Below are 25516 nucleotides of genomic sequence, written 5' to 3' on the forward strand. Positions count from 1 at the left end.
AACTTTTATTTTGGTGAATATACATACTTTGAGGAGTACTGCTCAAGAGAAAATCAGAAAAACACCTAACTTCAAAAACAGATTCATTGTTCTATTTTTTTTTTTTTTTTAACTTTTTTTTCGTACTCCTTTGAAATGTTGAAAGTGGAGTGCGCATCATAAAAAACTGGGAAAGTCTCCTCTGGAAAAACCCAGTAGAACACAAAAATTCCTTCTTTCTCTCTCTCTCTCTCTCTCTCCTCACAACGCTGCTGATCGTGCTTTGCATAAATTGTCAAGTAAACACAGTCATGTGTACAAAGTTTATAAAGAATTGCCTCCACCAGCGCGGCACACATTCTACTACTGCACACACGCACGCGCGCGCGCGCACGCACACACACGCACACGGCGGCAGCAGCATTGAATGCGATAGGGAAGTGAAAAATGATTAACCCGAGGTCAGCTCTCAGCCTCAATCTCGGCGGCGCTCAAAGAACATCCTCGCCTGATTTACACTCGTCATGTTCCACAGCACACATTTGCATATATTTATTAAATTCGCCGCGCGGCAAAGAATAAAATATAAGGCGGGGGAGGGTGCGACGTTGGGTGGGGGGGGGGGGGGTTATTTAAGGGAGGCGTGTTTCGGATAGATTTGCCTTTCATTCATATTCACCCCCCACCCCCTGTACCCTCCTCCGACTTTCCTTCTCTGTCTCAGTGTTTTGTTCATTAGCGCAGAGGTCAGCGCTATAGCTAAACGTCACGTGGCTGTAGGCGAGAAAAAAACATGGCTGCCGATCCGCTCCGTGGCGATGACCTCGTTATCACGGCGACGCAAGCTGCAATTTATCGGTTAGTCATCGGAAAATGAGTTGCAGCTCTTTGTTGTTGTTGTTGTTTTTTTTTTTTTTGCACCTGATGACAGTTGTGGCCTGGAGGTTTTCGGATACCATGGCTATCGTAAAGCAAAAAAAAAAAAAATAGATCAAATAAATAAATAAAAATTGGATGGTTGGACTTGAGATAGCAAAGACAACAGTCTATTTGTTTTGTGTAGTACACATGAAGTAATTATTCTAGTAAATGATTTTATTAATCAGATGTTGCTGTTAAAAAAAGACATCCAAAGGGTTTTTAGAATAATAATAATAATTATAAAAAGTCATTGTTGTGTTAAAATTGCCAGTCCTATCTTTTAGTGTAGTGTCAACTATTAAATGTGTCCATTTAGTGTTAAAAGTGTACATGCTGCAAAGTTAGAACGAAGCCAGGTGCTGCTTTTCGTTTCCTGAAGCGTCCATCAGTTTACCTGCACGTTATTATTTTTCGGCAGGTTCTGATTTTGTGTGGACGTGCAGGATCTCGGCCGTCAGGCTTTTCCGCTATTATCCAATGCTACGAAATAAATGAAAAATAAATTAGCTGTCTCTCCCTGCAAGATAGCAAACATGACATGCTTATTATTGTTTCGAGTACTTCCGAGACCGGAACATTGTCTCACGCGGGAAAATGAACATCATTTTGACAACAAATCCTAAAAGTAAAGTTCTTTTTTTTTAAGCAATTGTCAGTGTTTTCATTTCAATTTGCTGGAAGTGTACTATTTGCCGGTTTCTGTATGGAATGTGCAGGCCGATAAAAAAACAGATTGTAAAAAAAAATTGTCTCTTTGATGTATTGTAAATATTGATCCTGCTTTGCTGTGTTCTGTGTGAAAGGCACAAGCTGTGTTGTATTTTTTTTAGTATCTGAAGAGTACAAATGAGTCTTTTTTCCGTGTCGAATCTCTGCGTGAAGGAGCTTCATGAGGCAATCCACTTGAGCCGTGTCTCTGTGTGAAATTGGCAATGTCCCCACTCGCTGGCATTCTGTGTGAAAGTTACAGGCTGGATTAATCTTCTCAACTGATATGGCAATTTGGCTGTATCTCTGCGTGAAAAACAGCCCGCGTTGCCATCGACTTGTTTTTGTTTAACGTTTCATCGAGCGCGCCGTAACGACGGGACGCGTTACTTAATCACCGCAAGCTTGCTTGGGGAAAAAAAAAAAAAAAGAAATGTTGAGTGTGCAAACATCCCATCATGCATCCCTTCATCAACAACCCCCAGCGCGTCCCCCCCCTCCCCTCCGCCAAACCACTGACGCTAGCAGCAATGACAGCCGCGATCAATACGGCCCAAACGCGTCCGCAATGTTCATCCATCAGCGACGGGACGACGGCGGCCATCAGTCACGCGTGTGGCGACGGCGAGGCGTTCCCGCCTTTTGCCGCGACGGCCTGCTAAATGGGCTCCTGCGGAACATTAGCAAGCGGCGCCGTTAGTTTATGGCGGTGCGCTCTTATCTCGCCCAGTAAATAATTCAAATGAGAACATAATAAAAAGACGGCCCTTTAGCTCAAACGCTAATAAAATAAAAAAAAAAATAAAAATTGTCTTGCTCTCAACGCTTTGTAAAAGAAATATACTCCTGACTTTGCCGTCCGTGATGCGCTTGTCTTGATTTGCCGTCCAGTCGGGAGTCGGTCCGGGTGCTGTACTTCAGTCATAGGAGGACTGCAGATATATTGCTCTGTATTCAATATAAATGGCATTTTGGGAACACAGGTGATAAAACAAGTCTGTGTGGATTTGAGAGCAAAAGTCCATGACAGAGGCGCAATTGTGGTAAATCCTTCAGAGCAGTTTGCAACCTCACCCAACAAAAATGTCACAAAACGTGGAAAGATAATTGTTGATGCCATGTATCTTGACTGAGAGACACGGTTCGAAAGGGCCTGAATTTTTTTCATTGGCTGTTTTTTAAATTCAAATTCAAAATTTAAATTTTTAAATTAAATGTAATTAAATTATTTTTTTAGTTTTTCGAAAATGGTTTGTTTTAATTTAGTTTGCATTAGTTTTAGTATTAGCTTTAGTTTTTCTTTTATTATATGTAAAGTTACTAATTATTGCGTAATAAAGGAAACTACATTCCTCAATTTACCTTCCAAATCATAATATTCTGTCTTTTGCAAGTCCAAAGTGCCTTGACAGCGGTGCAAAATATATTTTTAATAAAGTTAAAATTGATCAAAAAAATATCCATTTCATTTGACCTTTTTCCTCTTTTAGCACAATGTTAAGAAGTAGGAAATAGTTTGCCCCACAATTTTTTTTTGTTTGCATTTTTACACATTACAAATAATAACTGTCAACTGAATTTTTACACTGACGTGTTTAAAGCAAAAGATCTGGACCAGAAATCTTTAATTATTGGCGGATTATCTGGCCCGACGATGTTGTGGCACTTGCTTACCGTAATTTAATTGGGCCGTGTACTCGCGGGCCACTTCATTAGACGGAGCTTTGCAGCGATCCAGTGCAGCTGCTCTGTTGCCGTCAACAGTGGCTCGACACAATCTTTACGATCAAGGTTCAAGAGAAACTGGAGGACTATCCAGTATTTAGTCTTTTATTCCACGCGTCCTTCAAGGCAAGCGCGCTTCGACGTGGAGCTCCCTCTGTGACCGACCGACGTCATAAACATCAAGTTGAAATATTGCTCCTTCTCACCGCATCCACAAAAACGGAAAAATGACAGCAAGATGGAATTTACAGCGCGCGCTCACCCAACAAATAGATGTGACGCGCACGTCTTCAATTACACGTATTTGTTCAGTATGTGGCCTTCTCTCCGCTCGTTTTAAATATGTCCATCGTGTGCAGGCATTCGAAACTTAGAACTGCGTGTCTAATTTTTACCTTAGTTTTGAGTTGATAACGTGGCCAGCTTATGTTATGTTGAATTTTTGTAGTGGAAATGTTGTATATTAAAAATAGTACATTTTTGGTTCATCTTAGACTTGTCCATCTGCAGCTAGATATACACCGTACAAATATTTTCAACCATTCATTTGTGTGTGAATTTATAAACCGTGCGGGCGCACCCACTTGCTTTTTTTTTTTTTTCATGCACACCATTATCCAACATTAATAGCATCGCACAATTCTCATTTCAGGAGAAAGGGAATTTAGCTACATGCTTTACATGAAGGCAAAATTGGATTGGGATTTTTTTTTTTTTTTAAAGTGAATTAAATGGTTCTTTCTTTGTGCCTATTTTGCTGCATGCTTTGGATGAAATAGCGCCATCTGTTGGGCCAACATGAAAATGAAGTCTCAATTGAAATCTTAGCATAAAATATTACATTTGTTGTCAGTAGCAGCACTCATAGTTAATTTCAGTAGCCGGGCTTCCTTGCACAAAACAGCGATGCTTTGCTGCATGCTTTGAATCGGGGGAAGTAGCGCCATCTGGTGGATGTACGCAAATAGTCATCTGAATTGAATTCTTAGCATAACGTATTCCGATGGTTGTGTATCGACACGTACATTAATGATTTCAGTTACGACAAAAACTGTGTTTTGCTTCATGCTTTGAATGCGCACATAAACTTTTGCGTGTTTGTGTATTTCAAGTAAGAAAAAGCACACTATGAGTTCTTGCGGCGAAAATGTGCTTCTAAAAAAAAAATCTGCTTCATGCTTTGAAAAGTTGACATTATGCTGCATTCTTTGAATGGCAGGGAAGTAGCACCATCTGGTGAAAAAAAAAGTATATCTGTCATGTGAAGGATTGCATTACTCGAGCGAAGATGTGGCATTGGGAAAAACACCGCCGGCATTTTCAATGAGAACACGTTTTGTGTCGCTTTTCAGTATTAGGCTTTTTTTTTTTTTTTCAAGAACAGAAATGACGTTTTCATTAAAGGAATCACCTGGCACACTGCAAAATATGCTACATGGGTACACATGCGCGAGCTGAAGAATTAAATGCTCATTAAATGACAAACAAAAGCCGCACAAATGACGTTTTGGGAAAAAAAGCCCTCGTTTCCGATGGGCTGCATGCCAGGCAGCCTGCTTTCCTGGGAACTCTACCAGCTCGTGAGAAGTAAAAATATTGGCAGGCAAGATGCACACAAACGCGCACACACACACGTCCGCACGCACACACACACACGCACACGAGGAGAAGCAGTGATGGCAGCAGACCAACACTGAATGCCAATGCCAGTGGGTGTAGTGGGAGCACTGGACATGCTGCGACCAGCCTCGCCAGTTAAGTCTGGCCCAGGCTGGACCAAGTGAGAGACGCACGCACACACACACACACTTTTCACACGCACACACGTGATACACACGTACAATGTGACATACGCTTTCCACACACACAAAGGCGTCTGTCTGGTCCCGTGCCATGTGTCTCAGCTGTGCCACCGTCAGCCCCCCTGCGAACACCCACTCGGCTCCTTATACACACACACACCGACACGCACACACATACGCCCCTCAGGCCTGGACCTCACGCATATGCCACCCCTCTCGTCCACACCTCCCCCCCCCACACACCACCCCGCCGCTCGTCTTTGTGGGCTAATTAGCGGTGAAATTGGTGAATTGCAGGCTCGGACACACACTCACACGCAAACACACACACACACGCACACATGTATACAGTGAGTGAATGGAAGGCCCGGTCACAGCCGTGGAGACACTCAAGCAGAGCCAAGCGCCACTTCAGCCCTGAAAAGCCCCCCTGAAATGGGACACAGTGAAAGAGACGGAGAAAGAAGAATATGGGAACCACTGTAAAAGGAAGACGCAGGAATATGTTTTTCATGGTGTTAAAAAGGAAATCATAAAATCATATCGCATAATTCTTCATTATGTCTATCCTGTGGGTTTGGCCTGTATCTTTCTAAAAATGTTCCAGGTCTTTCAAAAGCAAAAAAAAAAATGAATAAGCTGACTAAAAATTTCTATCAAATATTATCGGGGTCCTACATGTGACAACAATCTCCCCTATCCTTCATGTCAGGGCTGAAGTTTGGCAAAAACATGAAGTCTGAGTGGAATCTCGGTGGGGAAACCAGCTTTTAATAAATGTTGTTGGACTTTGGAGAAGTCATAGCAGCAATAACATCTGTCAATCATTGTCTTGTATGTGGCAACAATCTATTGATTTGTCATGCCTAAATTTGGCAACCACAGAGGAAAATGTTTTGTGATGAATGTTTTCAGACCTATGAGGCCTTGTAGTTTAAGGAATTTCTGGCAAGTACTGGCTGTGTCCTATATGTGACAATAATTCACCATATCCTTCATATGTCTGGCCTCAAGTTTGCCACAAGACTTTGTGGGAAAATCTTGAATGCGTTGGACCTTGGAGGAGTCGTAATTGCAGGAACCTCTGGCGATTATTGACTGTGTCCTGCGTGTGACAACAATCTCCCTTATTCTTCATATGTGTGGCCTTGTGTGTTAAGGTTAAAAAAACATGCAAAGTGCGCTTAAATTTGGCAAAACCGACACAAAGTCTTGCAAAAGTACAGAGGAAAACATTTTAGAACGAGCGTTTTCGGACATTAGAGACCTCGTAGCTACAGGAATTTCTGGCAAGCACTGGCTGTGTCTGACATGTGACTCTTTCTGGGCTTAAGATGGGAGAAATACGTCTCAGAAAACTGTCGGAAAAATTTTTAGAATTTTTGCCGGACCTTGGAGAAGTTGTAGCTGCAGGAATTTCTGGCAATTACTGGCTGTGACAACAATCTCCCGTATTCTTCATATGTATGGCTGCAGGAAACATCCTCTGGTTTTCGTAATGACGTGATGGACGATGCTCGCTCCATCATCCCCACCCACACTCCATAAATTACCCCCACAAATTAACAGGCCGTATTAATACCGCGCAACGTGTTAGGGCTCTCATTTAAAATTAATAAGTGGTAATTATGGAGGGAGGAAGTCTGTTTGGGGGAGGCTGCTAAGGGAGAACGAAGGGATGACTGAGTGTGTGCGAGACTCCCTCGAGGACTCCGTGTGCCACTTTTCACACTTTCAAGACAAAAGAGAACTTGAAGCTCATTTTGATGAGGGCTTGGCTTTTTCTTTGGTTTTGTGTGCTGCACGTGATGCAGAAAGCTGCGTATGCATGATTTCCTAAGCCTGAATTTGCTCGCTATGTCTCCGTAATGTGCGACACAATGATTTCATTTTTTATTTTTTATTTATTTTTTTACACTTGTATGGCCTTGGAAGAATGTTAAAATGCCCGATTTGTGTAATCCAATTCCTCGCTACGCCTCCGTAATGCGTCATCAAAAGGTGAGTCGTTTTACTTGATTATAGTTTTACTGGTTAGACAGCACTTAACTTCTTTTTACAATTGTGAAACGTTACGATTGCAACGTATCATTTGGTTTAGTGATGGTGACATCCGTTTTTCGAATTCTCATTTCAAATGGGCTTGTTGGTGGGAAAGAGCAACTGGGAGAGCTTGGTTGCCATGGTGACAAACATAACAGCAGCTGAAGATAAGACAAGATAAGATGTCCTTGAGTTTTGTGCACTGGGGTCATTGACATTAAACACATTAATTGTTGATTTTCTACTTTCTCTCCCGAGTTGATTCCAGGGGGGGGGACGTTTTGTTGCCGTGGTTACCGGAGACGAGTGTCAATTACGGCGTTGAACACCTTCAAAGTGACGTGAATGGGACCGAGCGCTGACAACAAAGGCCCGGCGGTGTGTAATGTGAAAAGTAGCAAACATCATTTGGAGACGTCACTCATGATGAGTCATTATGTTTGCCACAAAAGACCCCCGCGAGCCCCCAGAGACACATCAGTCTCTTAATGCTTTGTCATCAGCGCAGGTTAATGGACCTCACAGCAGTCTGTTAAAAGTAACCCTGATCAATACCCACTTTGTGCGTGTGCGTATGTGTGTGCGTGATTGCGCCCGCGTTTAAAATATGAGCTTCCATTTCTTTTAAAGAAACAAAAATATAGATCACAACACCTGGAAGGAAAAACATTGAGAAGGAATCACAAATGGCTGGATCCGCCCCCCCCCCTTCCAGGATGCCGGGTGAGCAACATCAATGACATGATATGATGCTCCATAATGTTACTTTAAATGGCATTCCATTTAATGAAATAAAGTAATACAAGTCACTTCTTCTGGGGAAGTTCTTGCCGCTTTCTTCAACAGGCGAGGATGAGTGGAGGAGAGGGGAGAAGCGGCAGTAAAACAGGCCAAAATTCAGTCATCAGGAGGTGAGGGTGGGCAAGAGAGAGAGAGAAACGGCACTGAAATAGGCGAAAATCCAATTCAATGCAAAAGTAGGGGTGAGGCCAAATATGAGTTTAGAAGTCTTACATTGAGATGGAAACAATTCTACGGAGGTAGTTGCTCTATTATTTTCCTTCCTGCTTCTTGAAGGATCGCCAAGTTGATTTCTATTCAGGAAAAAAAAAAAAAAACTGGCATGGCAATATTTGGACGTTTCTGTCTGTCCTTTGCTTCCTGGTGCAATTCCTCAAATGGTGAAAGTGGAAAATTGGGGGACAACACCATATTTGGGCGTGAAAAATCTAGTTAACGCCTCCCCAAGGTCACACTCGTCGAACGCCATCGAGGTTCCAGGGCACAATCAACAGCGTCCAAACAAAACATAAACAAGACAACACTTGTATGCCTCACAACACACACACACACACACACACACACACATGCACGCACACGCACGGAGTCTGCCTTGCATCATTATTTCTCTTTTCTTTCGTCGGTCTCCAGCTGGGGTCCACTCCTGGGCGTCTGACACCTTCTGGCCTTGAATCGGGCTCTCCAGTGGGGGCGAGGAAGCGTCCAGACAAGGCGATAACACCCTCTCAGACGCCGCGCAACATCCAAGCTGTGCTTTAATTGTGAGGTATGTGTATGTGCGTGCGTGCGTGCGTGCGTGTTTGTGTGCGTTGGTAGTGGGTGGCGATCGAGCGCATGCGGTGGCGTAGCGTGGGTTGCCAGCGTCCAGGGCAAGTCAAGCAATTTGCACTCACCAGCTAACCATAATGCAGCTCGCAAAACAAAATAGTCCGAATATATTTTTGTTTTGTTTTTGAGAAAATTAATGATATTATGAGAATAAAAATACAAAAAAAAAAGTAAGAATAATATAATATCATCTTTTTTAATGAAAAAAAAAACTTAATTAATTAATTAACAACATTACACAAATATATTTTGGTGAGAGAGCTTCTTTTTTTTATTTTTTTTGTATCATAGAATGACGTCGTAATATTGGGAGTCTATATTTGAAAAATATGTATTAAATAAATCAAGTTTTTCAGGGAAAAAGTCAAAATATTATAAGGATACAGTCGTTTCTTTAAAGAAAATCATGTATATTAAAAAAAAAGTCATATTCCAAGAATGTAGTTGCAATATCAGAATGAAAAGAAATCATATTCAGAAACAAAAGTATGTATATTTTTCTGAAAAAAAAATAGTTCTGGTTTCGGACCAAAAAAAAAAAAAAGTTGATGTTACAGGAATTAAGTCGGAATTGGAAAAAAAATAGTCTTTTATTTATTTATTTTTGTGTGTGGAGTTGTTAGGTTACTAACAATATTATAAGAATTGAATCATCTTTTTTATTGTTATTTTTTATTTTGCAATATTTCGAGGAGGGATTTATAATATTTGTAGGAAAGAAGTCATAGGAGATCAATCTTATTTTTCGGCGCCCCCCCACCCCCGCCCCCAACTCCACACACACACACTCACACACGCATGCACACCCCCACCCAAACTATAGCACCGAGTGAAGGGTCGACACAGAGATTGGGGTGGAGGTATTGTAATGGCGATTAGTGTTGGTGCGTGGTGGTGGTGGGGGGGGGGGGTGTTATTCATTCGTGTTGATAAATCATTCAGGCTTGTGTTTATCTCTAGCTGTCAGTGGAGCGCGTAGCCTGCGATATCACGCGCGCACACACGCACACACACACGCATGCACAGTAGGCTACCTCAGCTCTCTTGCTTTGCCCCCTACATGAGGGGTGCATGGAGTCCAGTGATAGTCCAGCAAGGGTGCTTTGTACACCCCCCCACCCCCCCTTCCCCTAAACAACAAAAAAAAAAAGAAGAAATGTAGTGTGTGTTTCTGTTGATTACAGCTTCATTAATAAAGCCTCAACTGGCCCAAACACCCCCCACGACCCCCCCTCCTACTCTTTAGGTGTGATTTCTAATGAATGAATACAAGCATTCATCCTGGCATGAACAAATATGCAGCGTCTCCTTATTTGCATGTTCTCATTAGGACGACAGAATATACAAAGCCAAGCATTTGCTTATATTACATCGTCAAGGATGTTAAAAGGTTACCTCGAGACTTATGGTTAAGGCATTTGTGTTTTGGGTAAAAACAATTTCATGAGAATAATGTTAGGACTCAAAAGATAATGATAGTACGAGAATGAAGTCAAGAATAGAGCCATTAAAAGAAATTGAGTACATTGTAAATTGCTAATTTTCGATTTTAATTTAATTCATGTTTTTAAAGGAAAACTAGACTGAGAATGATGCGGTGTAAAAAAGGTCACAATGCGTCAAGAGTAAAGTTGTCATGTGAAGCAAAAAAATGTTTTTCAACATATGTTGGAACGTTACAACAATGTCGACATGAAAAAATTTTTGCATTATAGCATGAAAGTAAAAAAAAAAAAATCTCTTATAGGACAAAAATGTAATATAAAAAAAAAAACATGTCGACTTGATGATGATTGATTTTTTTTAGCAAAACTTACTCACATATATCTCACCAAACAATTTTTTCTCGACTAAAAAACATCCAGACTTTCAATCTTGAGGTCCCATAATGCTGCAAGGCTCCTACAGACTGAGGGAAACGCTCGACTTTTACTGCACTTTCCAGTTGAAGGTTGAGATTTCAAGATTTTATTCTCAAGCTATCTTTATTTCTTCTTCTGTTGGTTCATAATTTGTTAAAAAAAAGAAAATAAATAAATAAGAAATGAAATGGACCCCATTTGGACATACTGAGTTTGTGCCTGACTGAGACAAATTTGCGACACTTCTGGTCAATAACGTGTCATCAGGTTTGTTTCCATGACAACCCCAAAGTCACTTTAGCCTAATTTTCCGTGGTGTACCGCATCAAATGCTAAAACTTTGTCCCCGAGCACTTTTCACAGTGAGCTTCTGGACTGTGCTCCAAAAAAAGACGACAGGTCGCCCTCGGGCCCGCTCGTGACCGAAGCCTTTTTAATGGGAAAATGCAACCGGGCGGATGCCGAGCTGCGGGTGGGCGGCCATCTGCCTCGACAGGCTGCGTTTGAAACCGAGGTTTTAATAGTTTGGGATTTGGGATGGGATGGAATTGATTGGCAGTGCACATGTCACGAGTACGGAACAACGAAATTCAACGAAATATAACCCGTCCAAGCGACATTAAACAAAATGACCAACAGAGGGAGACAGAACGAGGACTCTGACGGGTCACCACAAGGTGGCGCCCCGAAAAAGAAAGGAAGCCCTAAATTTTGTTCCTATAGTATGAATTATTCTTTTTTTAAATATGTAATATTTGTCGAGTGTAAGATAACGGGCAAAAAGTAATAAATTATTGTGTGATAGAGTTCGCGACGATTCTCAAACAATTGACCTTCCAAATGTTAAATATACTGTCAGTTATTTATTTTTCATTCTGTTGAGGACAATGTTTTTTCAATTTTAGTTTTAGTTTTCATGGTTGAAGTGGATGATGAGACGGACGAGGCGTTTGAATGGAATTGAATGGCAGGTGCATTTGGGGTTAATAACGAGGAGACATGCAGAAACATCAAAGCGAGCGGCGGCCTTTTTAGTGTTTTGTTTTGTCGCGTTTGGCAACCTTTTACTTTGGCCCCGTTTCGCTCGCTGGAGCCGCTAAAATCAATATTTTCCTATCAGCGACCAATCGCGTGGTGACGCGTCGCCGTCGAGTGCTTACTTGACCGCCCAACTCTGCCCGCCAGCGGCTTTTAATCAACTCTTGAGCTGATAGCGCTGCTTTTTAACGCTCACTCATATACCACACACACACACACACACACACACACAAAAAAAACAATTAGTGTACAAAGATAATTAATGAAAAAAAAGTCTCATGACTAATTTTAATTTCACAATTTTATGTGCAAATGATTGCATGAGAATTAAGAAAGAAAGTCAAATTAAAAGTTTCATTTAAAAAAAAATCAATTAATTAAAATCAAGTAATTAAAAAAACAAAATAAAACATTTTTTCAAAATAAAAAAGTTATCTTACAAGATTCAATTATGGGTTGTTTTTTTTGGACAGAGAAATTCAAAATATAATGAGATAACATTTTTGATTAAAAAAATAATAAATTAAAATTTTTAGTCTTCTAAGAAAATAGACAATATTCAGAGTTTAAAGTCTTCAAGAGTTTATGTTTTACAGAATAATTTTAAGAATATTCAATATTTTTTGTAGAAAAAATATTTGGACAATAATCACAGCTGTTCAAAGGTCAAAAATGTCATAATTTTGAGAAATTCAATTCAAATAATTTATTGTGAAATGATGTTGGATTTTTCGTTTTAAAATAAGTATAATCATTGTTTTGTTAGGTGAGTTGGTTGGTTTTTGAGGGGAAAAAAAAACATACCATTCAATCTGATCATCTTGTAGTTTACCATGCTTAAAATTTACTTCATTTGATCCTGAAAAAATAAATAAATGTGAAAGTCTCTAGGTTAACCTTCCTTACTTCGTGCACATTTTATTTTATTTTTTTACTTTCCCTGCTGGGGTGTGACGTTGATGTGTTTCAACATGTTGTCATTGTTCACGCCACAGCTGCTGTGCATTATGCACCCCGCGCACATTTGCATACCTGTGTGTGCGCGTGAGCATGAGATGACATGCTAGCCTCTCACATTGCTGTTTGACAGTTGCTAGTGTCACGTTTGCTTTTTTTTTTTTTTTTTGCACAAAAGTCACACTGTTACACAATCTAAGTTAAGACATGCTTGTTACATTTAATTTAAAACCCCAAAAATTATTTCATAGGAATCAGTTCATGAGTAACAAACGCGTAACAAGTTGAACTTTTGCAGGTTTCAAATCAGTAGTAATGCTGGTAAAATGGTATCAAGTTGAAGTAAATATCAATATAAAAAAGGAGTAATTGTCAAAGAATATTCAATGTTTTTGAAGGAAAAAAGTATTTTTTTTTTAAAAAGGGTTGATATTTTTTTTATATTATATATTTTTTTTAGATCACAATGAAAGTTGGATTTTCTGCAATTAAAAAATATTTTTTTTGTATTTGTGTTGAGATGAAAATATTTGTAGCCTGAGAAGTCATATTTTTGCAAGAAAGAAGGGAATTAATATTATTTTAAATAAAATTATATTGCTCTGAGATAAAGACACAGTGCTATTGTAAAAGTTGTAATATTCTTAGAAATAAATATTTTTGAAAAAAAAAATCAGAAAAAGTTGTAATATATTGGGGAAAAAATCTGAGAAAAAAAGTAATTTTGCATTGGAAAAAAAAAGTCATACTCTGAAAATAAACTATAATACTAAGATAACAAAAACAATTAAATATTCTTTGAACAAAAAATATTCTTACAAAAAAAGTGCAATAATGTCAGGAAAAAAAGTCACCATCAGTGAAGAAAATAAAAATCGTATTATTCCGAGATTGAAGTCATATTTTTTTGTGTCCATATTTCGAGAAAAAGTCCAAATACTTCAAGCCAAACAGGCGTGATATTAAGTGTGAGGAGGATGTCGCGCCGCCACGGCAACAGGCCGGCCGGCCGGCGGGCGGGAAGAGAGACAGATTGCGTTTTAACAGTCATCGCTGTCATCTCCAACAGCTGTCCTCTTCCCGGCCACCATTCACACGGCCCGTGTTTGCATTGTCTCCCTCGTGACCTCCCCTCTTGAGGAGGCGTGAAGGGGTGCGGGGAGGTGGGGGCAAAAAAAAAAAAAAAAAAAAGGAGCTGGCCTAGTGGACAGCAGCGGATGAAATAGAGGGAAATGCAAATGAGGGCAAGGAAGGGAGAGTGAGTGATGGGGGAGAAAAAAAACATTAGCGCCTTCCGCCGCTGCCGCGTTCTCCATGTGCAGCGGCGGCATGTTGCGTGTTATCAGGTGGAGCGGCAGATAAGGCGGCTATCGGGCCCCGACAGGGCTTTGACACGACGCGCTAATGCATAAGAAGTTCACTCTTGCTTTTAATCAATGTGGCCAAATGATGAGCTTTTTTTTTTTGTCAAGGGTTAACAGCCAGCCGCTGGCAGGTGTGCGGCTACAAACGCAAAGATAAGGCGGCGGACGGGCCTTTTAGCCCGTTAGCACGCCGGGCGAGTATGCTAATGAAGCGCTCGCGCAGCCCGTCAAAAAGTCGCAGGCTGCGCAGATTACAGAGGAAATGTGGGAAGACATGCATGCGCAAAGGTCAATAATGTCGGATTTTTTTTTTGGGGGGGGGGGTTGCGGGAGGGAGGGAGTACTTACGACAGTGGACTGAGCTGGTTCACCCTAAAATTCTGCCAATCGGCAAAAAAAAAAAATTGCGAGAACATTTCAAAATTATTGTTGTGTATTTTTAAATGACAAATTCACAATTATATTTTCAAGAAAATATTTTGTAAAATTATGAAATTGAAGTTTTATTTCTGTGAAAATGCCACGCTGTTTTGCTTATTATGAAAGTATTTCTAGTGAGAAAATAGGTTGTACTATTACCAAATTAATGTTTTCATAGAAAATTAATCATTCAAATATGAGATTAGTTTTTTTTCAAAATACATACTCAAGGTTCAGTCCCCCTGCATATTCACCTACTCGCAGATTTTTTTTTTTAAGTATTTTTAAAAATCTATTACATTTTTATGGGGGGGGCATTCCCTATTTTTCCTGGAAAATGCTTACTGCCAGATTTTTTTTCAATTCACTTAATGGACATTAATTATTTATGGAATTTCTCTTTTTGTTTTTTTTGGGGGGGAATTAAGTGATTTAAGTTTTTTTTTTTTAATGAAAAAGTGTGACTGTTACGACAACATTTTTTTGGGGCAAGAAAATGATGGTAATAACTTTCATTTTTTGGAGAGAAAATTGCCATCAATTTTTTTCCTTCCAAAATGTTCTCTAACCGACCTCTCTGCCCCTCCTTCCCCCTCCAACCTAACACCCACCTCCTCACCTCCACTTTCACCAACCCGTCTCCTCCTCCTTTTTCTCCTCCTCTTCCGCACAATCGCTCACCCTAATCCTGCTCATCCCATCTTCCCCCACACCTGCATCATCCCTCTAACCTCCCTCCTTCTTATCCCCCTGCACCTCACACCATCTCCTCGTCCCCTCCAACCTCCCACCTTCTTCTCATTTCCCCCTCCTCCCCGTCCTCCTCCTCCTCCTCTTTATTGTACGAACCCTGCTATTCCCCATGTCCTCCTCTTCCTTGCAAACTTCCCACACTCCTCCTGCGACTCACCCCACCGCCCTACTGCCCCTTTCCTCCTCCTCCTTTGTCTTCCATCTCTCATTTTCCACTCTCCATGCTTCTCCCATCTTCTCCTCCTCCTCCATCCTCCCACTCTTCACCCCTCTCCCTCCTCCTCTGCATATTCCCGTTCCTCAGCCTCTTTCCAACCTCCTCCCTGCTCCATCTCTTCCTTCTTACCTTTCATGCTTCCCCATCTCCTCCTCATCCCGCTAACCTCCCAATCTCCTCCTACTTCTCTTCCCTCCCTCTCCTCCTGCTCCTCATCCTTTCCGACCTCCTCCGTAGTCCAGCTCTTCCTCCTAACTCTTCCATATTTCTTCCCATCCTCTCCTCTTTGCCGCATCCTCCCCTCCTCCACCTGCCCTTCCCTCCCTTTCCTCCTCCTCCTCCTGCTCCTCCTCCTGCGGCCTACCTCCCCCCTCGCCCTCACTCAGGATGCAGAGTTCACGGGTCACCCGAGTGACAGGGCCTGAGTCGGGAGATAAGAGGAGGCCAGAATGGCTTTACGGCAAGCAGCACTCTGAGGGAGTGATTGGGGGGGGGGGCGTCGGTGGGAGGGCAGCTGGATGTAAGGACCAAGAAGAAGACTCGGGGGGGAGGGTGGGGGGAGGGGGGTGGTCGAATTGAGGAGGAAGGGATTTGGGGGGGGGGGGCTAATCTGCCACGGTTTGAAGTAATAATACATTCCTGATAGTCATCACGACACACAGGCCGAGAGAGGATGAGGAGGTGGTGGTGGAGGGGTGCAAGATGGGAAGGGGGGGGGGGGGGGTGCTGCGTTCAAAGACATCCAGCAAACACAAATACACAAGCGAGGCTCATTCTTATTCCCGCGTCGTCTCGCGCTGTAAATCACAATCCCCCCACTCCCCCCCCCCCCACTCCCCATCACCATATAACACCCACCCCACACCGTCGCACTCCCTCTCAATCCAGCCTGGATATCAGGCCTCTGCAGAAGGGCTCGGGCCGGCTGATAGCGGGTCCTCTGGGGTTTGGGGGAGAGGGGTGGGGTGGTGGCTGGATGTATGCTGGAGAAAAGCATTGTAGGTTGAGGCTACGCCAGCTTACCGTGAACTCTCAGATATAGAGTTCAAGGGTCAGGTGGCTGGCGAGCTGCAGACCGACACATTCACTGTTTTCGTTTTTTTTTTTTTTTGGGAGGGGGAGGTTGTCAATCTATGCACCTGCATGTGTGTGTGCGTGCACCTGCGTGTGTGTGCGTGTCCGTTTCTCTTTTATTGCCATTATGCAACGACATCATAGCAAAATTTTGTTGCATATTGCACAAAAAAATTCTTACGTGCATTGCTTTACTTTTTTATTTTAATTGAATCCAATGAAGTTGTCACTTTTTTTTGTTCTACATTCTCAGGAGAAAAAGACTCAATTTATGTGAATCTCATGAGAATTTATTTGGATGGCAAAAAAAAAAAAATTTATTCATGAAAGCCAAAGTAATTGTTAGTTTTCTTCATTTATTTACAGTGTTTTTTTTTTTTAATTTATACCAAATACTACTTAATTAGCATTTTTGCACTAAATGTATTGAAACGAAACAAAATCTAATATATAATATAACAACCCCCCCTTATGTCACGAAAACAGGTGTTGCCATATTGGTACTGCACATCTGTGTGACTATTGTTCGTTCATTCATTTAACCCCCCCAAAAACAGAAGAAAAGACACTTAATGGTCTGCGTTCACTGCTTTTTTTTGTGTGTGTGTGTATGAAATTGTTGCGAGAACACACTCAGCGTGTCTGCGTGAGTCTGGCAGCATCACAGCACATAATGTTTGTGTGCTTGTAAAACGAAGTCATCAAGGGACAAATGATCTTCCTCCATTTCTGCACGAATGCTGCGTGATGTTTTTTTATTTTTTTTTAAGCGGGGGTGCGCTCGGCGTGTCGGCAAAGTGACAATTTGCCGCCCGCCGAGAAGCACTCCGATCCAAGCGACTTGTCTCAGGTGCAAAAACGCCAGCGAGCCACACGGCGGCATTAACGAGGAAAAAAAGCAATTTCCGTTATTTAGTGTCGACTTTCATCACGGCGGGAGTCGAAAAAAAAATGTTGCTTGTCTGGAAATCAAAAGAAACAAGCCGACTTTCTGAATCCTGTCTCGTTGAGTTTTGGCACTTAATATCTAATTACGCTGCGTCTTATTACACAGTAATTGCTTCCAATCTTTTTTTTTTTTTTTTTACAGAAAATATATTGCGCTACGATTGGACACATCCCGGCAGGAAGTGATGTGACTTCAGGTGTCCGCCTGCAATGTGAGTGAAGAACTTTTATGCTCGTCAATCCAAGTTTGAGCTTACATTTTCGTTGAAATTTTCACACATTTTTTTTTTCCAAGTTGAAGGTCAGGTATGTTGTTTTTTGGGTGACAGTGCGTATTTTTCTTTTTTTTTTTTTTTTATTTGGGGTGGGTGGGGGGGGGGGGGTTGAAATCCTACTAAATTCTCTCAGGAGCAGGCTTTGGCACACCGTTTCATACAATTGTAGGACTGTTGTTTTTGTGTGAAATCCTACTAAATGGCTTTGTCATGCTATTGTTAGTTAAGTCATTCAAACAGCCGCTAAATAACCGCACATTGTACTTTTTTTTTTTATTTTTATTTTCTTTGGGATGAAATCTTGCACAAGAACAGCCTTTGACATTTTGTCATTCGTTCAACAGCAATAACAAAAACATAGTTAAAGAAAAAAAAAATGTTTTTGGTGGTTTTCTGTGATTGTTTTAAAAAAAAAAAAAAAAACTGTCGCAAGCTTTTTCATGCTGCATATGATTATTTGTGTCAATTTTTAAGTGACCGCCCCGAAATATTTCTTTTGTGACACAGTTCATTTTTCAAATTTCTCACAACAAATTTGTTCCCTCTGTCTTGAAAATTTGTAACAATTTTTAATGAGAAATTTGATGGGGAGCCAAAAAAAGACTTTCAAGCCAAGCACTTTTTGAGTGTTTAGTGTTAAAATGTGAGTTAAAACATGAGATGGAGTTTGGGTAAAAGTATTTTCATTTATTGCGATGACGATAAATTCGTATGAAAGCGTTACAAAAGTGATTAATTCCAATTTATCTTAATTCAATTTCACTTTTCAAAATGCATTCAGGTGTCTGCCGAACGTCCGCTGTCGTTTTTCTTCCTTGAGAGGCACCAAGTCGTAAATGAGTCCAACATAACGACAGAAAACGATTTCTTATCCCCCGTTGAGATGATGCCTCTCCTTTTGCACAACTTTGGATGTCACGTAACTTTTTGAACATTTCTTCTCTCACAGCGTCACATCTTTTCAAATAAGCCCTGGGCCCGAATACGAAATCAAGAACTTTAGTGGCTGTTGCTTGCTTTCCCGTCATTCCGTCACTTTTTTTTTTTCCTCACTCTCCCCTTCCTCCTTTATTTTTTTCCCCTCAGTTTTTCTAACCTGTCCTTCTCCTCCCTCTTTCCCTCCCTCTCTCGTTTTCTCTCTCTCTCTCTCTCTCTCTCTCGCCATTTCAGCTGCCTCGCTCTTATCTCGCTGTTGCCGTCCTCAGTAATTATTATTATGTGCCGCCGAGATAATTCGCAAGCCGTGAGGAGGGCAAGCGAGGGGGGTAAAAAAAAAAAAGGGATGAAAGAAACAGTGGCTGTGGCTTCCTGGGCTGTGCTTCTCTTATCTGACCTTGGGCAGAGCCACTTATTGTTAGGCAAATCGCATGTGCAGAAAAATGGAGTGGAGCGAGGTGCTAGCCGGGTGCAGGGAAGAAGAAGAGGAGGAGGAGGAGATGGATGGAGAAGGAAGTATAGAGGGAGGAGGCAGCGATAGGGAGAGAAAAAAAAAAGCAGGATGGAGGTGTGCAGGCAGGCGAAAGGAGATAGCGAAGGAGAGGGAGGCGGGAGGAAGTTTGTTTGAAGAAGAAGAGCAGTGAAAGCAAGAAAATGGGCTAAAAAAAAAAAAATCTTTCTTTACAGCTTACACCCCCCCCCCAAAAAAAAAAAAGAACGAAGAGGTATCCCGTTGTCATTGCCCAGGGAGGTAGACAATGTCTGCAGTCATATCAAATCAATTGAGACGAGTCGTCGACGCTCAATTCTGCTTCAGAATTCATTTTTTCCAGCTCTTTCAAAGTCTTGCGTTGCATTTTATACAATAGCTATCCTCAAAAAAAAAAAAATCACACTAAAACCATAAACAGAACACGGAATGAAACAGTACACTTCTCACGCTCACTAAATCAAATAAATCGTAAGCAAATCAGTGACCCCAATTTATCACGGCGACCGATTTTTTCTTTCTTTTTTTTTTTTACAGATTTAAGTTATGCACTTAAAACGTACTAAACACACTTTTAAAACAATTCCTTAATGTCTGTTTTCACTCTCTCGCTGTCAAATAATGAGAGATCTGATGAGCGTTCACATGGAGACTTCGTATAATACATCACTTTGCAGAAAGGAAAAGACACTCAACACAAAGTTCAACAATTTTGAAGAAAAGCATATTTATTCATCACCAAAGAGAATTAAACATTGCGTATTTAAACACTAAAAAAGTTCAACCAAACTAAATAATGACGAGAACTTGTGAGAAGCTTCTTGTTTATCAACAAGATACCTGTGGAAAGTCTACTAGCTTAATGCTAACACGTAATTGGAAATGGCATAAATGGGCTAATGGAACTAGCATCGATCAAAAGGGGTCCAAGGATTGACCCTTGAGGGACTCCACATGTCATCGCCTTTTTAGCAAATGGAAATTTTCAAAGGACACAAAATAATTTCCCTTTCCTCAAAGTAAAACCTGAACCATTTTCGGACTGTTCCATGTAGTCCTTAAATTTATAAAGTATCGTACTGTGTTTTCCCCCTTAAATAAGGCCAAAAAAGGCTTTTTTTAAATCTGCCAAATTTTTTTTCAGATTCTTTCCTAGTTTTTTTTTTTTTTTTTGTAATTTTTGTAGAACTGTCAAATGTTCTCCCTCTAATTCAAATCTTTATTGTTATAAATGTTAATGGGCCAAAAGTTAATTTATTTTGGATGTATTTTGTCAATTAATCAATTATGGAGAAAAAATATCGCTCTGGTTCTACTTTTTATTAATCAGTTATCATTTCTGGACCACAGCAGTGGAATTGGATATGTTCCTGCAGTGGTTGGCGATTCGTGCCATCCATTATTACACGCTCTGAAATGTTGTAATATTTTATCAAGTTTGCAAGTGTACCTAATATTCTGTCCAGTAGCCATCACGGGATCTTGCAGCGCACGCTTGTCCTTTCGGCACAGCAGGCGAAACGGGAAGCGACAGTGAGTCATTAAATCAGCCAGCTAAGTGCACATTAAAAGGCAGTAGCGGTACTTCTGCCAGAGAATAGTCGAGTAATCTTTACAACTCTGAGCGAATAAACGCATCTGCGCAATCAACTTAATGGCGCGGGGTGCCTGATGCTCCTCGCCGAAGCTCGGTGCGTGGAAGTGGTTGTGGTTTGGTGCGTGGAAGCGCCGTGTCGTCCGGCGTCTGATGTGTGGCCTTTGCCGCCATCGCCGTAGCTCAGCTCCTTTTAATTACAAAGCCGTTCGGCGGCAACAACAGGCTGTCCTTCCGCCAGATTTAAAACCAGCCCAATAATTAATCGGCCTGTGCGTCGTTTCAGCGTGTATTCGTGTGTGCGTAGAATAGTTGAAATAATTTCAGTCGCTTGCGTGAAAGCGCGCAAATATTCCAACAGGATGGTTTTCTTTGTTTTTGTTTTGACTTTTTTTTTTAACTCATTTACTGCCATTGACGGCTTAAGACGTCAAATCTCCATTTTCTTTTTTTTTTTTTTTTTTTACTGTACGGATACTATAGAGCGCCCCTAGTGGTGAAAGAAAAATCCACACGTTGTATTCGCCGCATGGTTCAAAATTTTGGAAAAAAGTAGCGGCTTATTGTCCGGAAAAAATACGTACAAATATAGTTTTTTTTAACAACATCAAAGAATTATATTACGTAACCGTCATGGACAGAGAAAAAAAAAAGTCAGTCAAGATCACGACTGTGCTCGACTTGGCCATACTAGATTTCAACATTTTTTTTTTTTAGGGGCGTTTTGTCTTCATCCGCAGCAGAGATTGAACAAAGTATCAAACCTAATTTGACAAAGTAAGGAGTATGAAGAACCATTTTCAATTAAAGCGAGTAAAAGTAAAAAGTCAACAGAAAATCAAATACCCAAATAAAGTCCAGATTCCTGAAAAGTAGTAAATACAGTAAAAATATTTGTGACGTTATTTCCCACTTAAGTTTTCTGGAAGGGACCCCAGAGACCCCCGGGTCCTCAGCTCCATGTCGCCCCAGCCCGTAACCCTTGCGAGCGGCCCCTCACTCTTTACCCCCCCAACACACACACACGCACGCCTTCTTTTTTGGGATTTGCTGCCTGCTGCTCAATTGAGCTTCTTTAAGAGAGGAACAAACAAACAAAACATCTCAGGCTAATGAGGCCACCTCCAGGAACACAGAGGCTGAAAAGGAGGCCTTGTGTACCGACGCGGGATTGAGCATTATGGGGAGAAAGGGGGAAGAAAGGGAGGCAAAGGGGAGGATTTGCAAGGATGAGCTGTGATCTGATGGAGTGGATTGAGTCGTCTGAGCCGCGTCCACCGTGGAGACAAAAAAAAAAAAAAAACATCAGTGTCTCGGCCGTGATGACTTTTTTTTTTTTTTTCCCTTTCTCCGGCCAGGTCGTTCCCACACGGTGATGGTTGACCCAAGTGGGTGATGATCATCGGCTCTTCTTGGTGTGGCATTGTGCTTCATTTAGTCACTCAGAAAGATTATTAAAGCAATAGCGTGTCTTTCACTGCGCTCGACCGACACGTCAATTGGGGACGCTTTCGGCGTCCAAATTCGGACATTCCACTAGAAAATTAGAAAATTAAAAAAAAAGCACAGCACGCGTTCAATTAAACTACGCTTAAGTTAGCTGCCACTCACGTCTAAATATCCCTCTTAAAAAACGGTTCTCAAAAATGGAAAAAAGTGAAAACGAGAGTGTTTGAAAAGCAGGGAACTGACATTTTACGAAACAATGCTCATATTAGCGGCCACGCCATTTTGGCTAAAATCAAATGTCGACACATGCAGTCAACCGAATTGTCATCTTTAAACAGTTATAATTAGAAAACGTTTCTAAAAATTGGGCCTTTTCGAAAACAACACCATTACTGCGTCAACTTTGAATTTGGAATACTGGCAGTTAAATAAGCCACGCTAACGTTGGCCGCTAGCCTAACGTCTTAACGTTGGCACACAAGAAAACGGAAATGGGAAACGACACCGTTCCAGTTTCCACATCAACTCTCAATGTGATGTTCTTTGAAAATGGGCAACTGACATTTTATTGAATGACGCTAATCTAAGGTAGTTGAGTAAACTGTGTTAAAAATGGCTGCTAGCGCATTTTGGCTAAAGTCTAAACATCATCACATACATTCAACTGAATTTGCTTCCTTTTATGGATCACCTTTTTAGAAATGACACTCTTACTGTTTCCACGGCAACTCTGAAAACTGGTTTACCCTATGAACTCCGAAAATGTAGAACTGGTTAGTTACGTCAACAATGCTAATTTTAGCCTCTAGCTCCTTTTGTCAAACTTCGACACGTCAGCAGATGAAGTCAATTAATTCAGCATTGATTTTTTTATTTTTTTTTATTTTAAGGTTTTCGGAAACATCAATGTTACTGATAGAGCTTCTACTTTTGAAAACTAAACGATGCTAATGTTATCCGTTAGCCGCTAACGTCTAAATGCCAGCACATACTGTCATCTAAATTGAACATCCTCGTACATTTTTAAATAGGTCTCCAAACAGCTTCAAATCAAGTCTAAAATTAGATTTTTCTTTTTATACATGACCGTTTCCATATCAAAAATGGAAAAATGGTAGTGTTTGAAAATGGAGTAGTGCCAGTTACGTAATCTATGCTAATTTTAGCCGCTTGGCCCTTACGTTAAAATGTCGTCACTTGCAGTCAACTGAGTTAGTGTCATTTTTTTTTTTTTTATTTAAAAAAAAAACAAATCTCAAAATTGACCGCGTCACTTTTATTCGTCACGTTGCATGTGTCAGTTTTATTCTAATTGTCTGTCCAAAACACACTAAAGAGGAGGTCAAGGCAGTATGAAATAAAACTTGGTGTGTTGTTTTAATCCAAGTGATGGAATAATTGTTGATGCCACGGTATCTCCACTATCCACGGCTGCCAAGCTAATTAACCTCCTTCTGCGGTGGCGTTTTTTTTTTTTTTTCCTTTCTCCCTTCTTCTTCCTTTAATTCCTCACGACCGCTTCATCCCTTGTGGATGCGAGGAGCCGTGCTGTTCTTTTTTTAGCGTCAAGCCTCTCGCACATCATTTAGTGCTTTCTGCCTATTGGGAGTTTTATTTTTATTTTTAGAAATGGGAGCAGAATGTCAGCAGTACCAGCTCAGCTCACTTCGACTTGGTTTGCAAAAAAAAAGAAAATTGTGACGAACACGGGACATTGAACGCATCAGAGAAGACAAAGCAGGGAGCGAAAACATCAAACTATAACAACCGTCTGTTGTATTGTTGGAATGACGCAGGGGAGTGCGCTAAGCTAACGTTAGCATGTGCGTTCATTTGCGTTGTTTCTCGCCGTGTTCCCGCAACTATTCCGACACAGATCTCGGTTGTCTTTGCGTGTTTTCGTGAACTGCATTTTGACTCATTCTGAAGGGACCATTTGTTGTCCCGCTCACTTTCCCGGCCGTAATCATCTTAAATGGGCTCGTTCCAAACCTCTTCATTGTGGAATGACTTCATTAATTAGCTGTTTCTGCCACGGGATAATGGCGAGAGCGTGCTAAATAGATTAGCCCCGGAACTTGATTTATCGCCGCCGCTTGGCGTACCCCCATCTACCAGTTTATCACTAACCCCCCTCCCCGAAACAGCCACCCAAGGCACTTGTCAGTGGAGCCTCTATAGAACGCTCAATGAAAACCCCACATGGGACCCATCAAAAGCCGGCAAGATGATAAGGTAGAGAAACTCAGAGTCTTGGGGGCGTCGTTTACACCGGACCGCGAATACGATTGTGGTCATGTCGAGCACACGGTCCGTACTTCTCTGCTATCATGAAAAAAAAATAATTGAATTTTCTCACATGATTCTGGAAGACTTAGTAAACGTTGCTGTTTTTTTTCTTTTCATAAAAGAAGAGATTTGTACTTGAAAATGAAAAATGAAATGAAAGTGAACGAAAGCATTACAACAAAATGTCTTTGAAAAAAAAAACGTATTTAGAAAATAAAACATGAACAAGGTTTTTTCATTTCATTTTTTTCAAGTTTGGTGGGCCGGATTATAACGTTTAGTGGGCCGCATGTGGCCCCCGGGCCGTAGTTTGCCCACGCCTGATGTAGACGATACTTGCCGGTAATCTCTGTGGCGACACGGCCACCACCATCCGAAAATGCTAATTAATTCATTGACTACCAGCCAAGTAAAAAAAAGATCTTTGACGTCTTTCGCCGTCAATGGCAGTAAAAGAGTTAAGAACCTATTTTTTTTTTTAATAAATGTCGCCAACTTGGCTGTCTCTCTTTCCAACAAGATGCTTTTTGACAAAAGCAAAAGTTTTGTCACGTGTTGGACATGGCCAATGCTGGCTCTCTCCTGACGTCACAAACTCTCCGAGTCCTGAAAACGTGAATTTTTCACATTTGGCGTGTGCCGTTCGTTGATCACAAACAATACAAGTGGGGGAGTATGGTGGCTCTCAAGGGACTAAAATACATGAAGTGAATATCATTTGCCTGTCCCCGAGATTTGAATAAGGTTTCTAGTTTTTGCATGTTAGCGGTATCGAAATACAAGCTGAAATGTCGGACTGAAGACGAAAATTGGTGTTTATCGTTTGGGTGGGCGGGATTATAGAGCCGTGGAAGGTGCTGGACTCAGTTGATTAATCAAGAAAGAGAAGCACAACTCTCCAATCAAAGGCGGTGGGGGGGGGGTGCGACATAAATCCCCTTGTTGCTCCAGCAAGGGCGTGAAAGCCACGAGGGGAGTCGGTTTTTGTGTGCACAAAGGCAACCCTAACGCGCTTTCACCGAGCTCTGTTTTTTCGGGGGGGG

At 41.2% G+C, this 25516-nt stretch overlaps 1 protein-coding gene across 3 annotated transcripts in view; it reads left to right on the forward strand.

The window, feature by feature from the left end:
• The window catches only part of lhx5 (LIM homeobox 5), a 77382-nt gene that overhangs the window by 27533 nt on the left and 24333 nt on the right, over positions 1-25516 (forward strand). The window contains exons 1-3 of one of the 3 annotated variants that reach the window (XM_088280599.1): positions 6982-7136; positions 8610-8745; positions 17583-17652. The gene's annotated coding sequence lies outside the window, so the exon portion shown is untranslated. Of the gene's footprint in view, positions 1-6981; positions 7137-7882; positions 7902-8609; positions 8746-17582; positions 17653-25516 lie in introns of those variants that run through there. The other 2 variants (XM_088280600.1, XM_088280601.1) reach the window with 2 other exon arrangements.

The sequence above is a fragment of the Idiotropiscis lumnitzeri genome, chromosome 18 (assembly GCF_059441095.1).
Source record: "Idiotropiscis lumnitzeri isolate Australia: NSW breed Sydney's pygmy pipehorse chromosome 18, RoL_Ilum_1.0, whole genome shotgun sequence".
In the NCBI taxonomy this organism is placed as follows: domain Eukaryota; kingdom Metazoa; phylum Chordata; class Actinopteri; order Syngnathiformes; family Syngnathidae; genus Idiotropiscis; species Idiotropiscis lumnitzeri.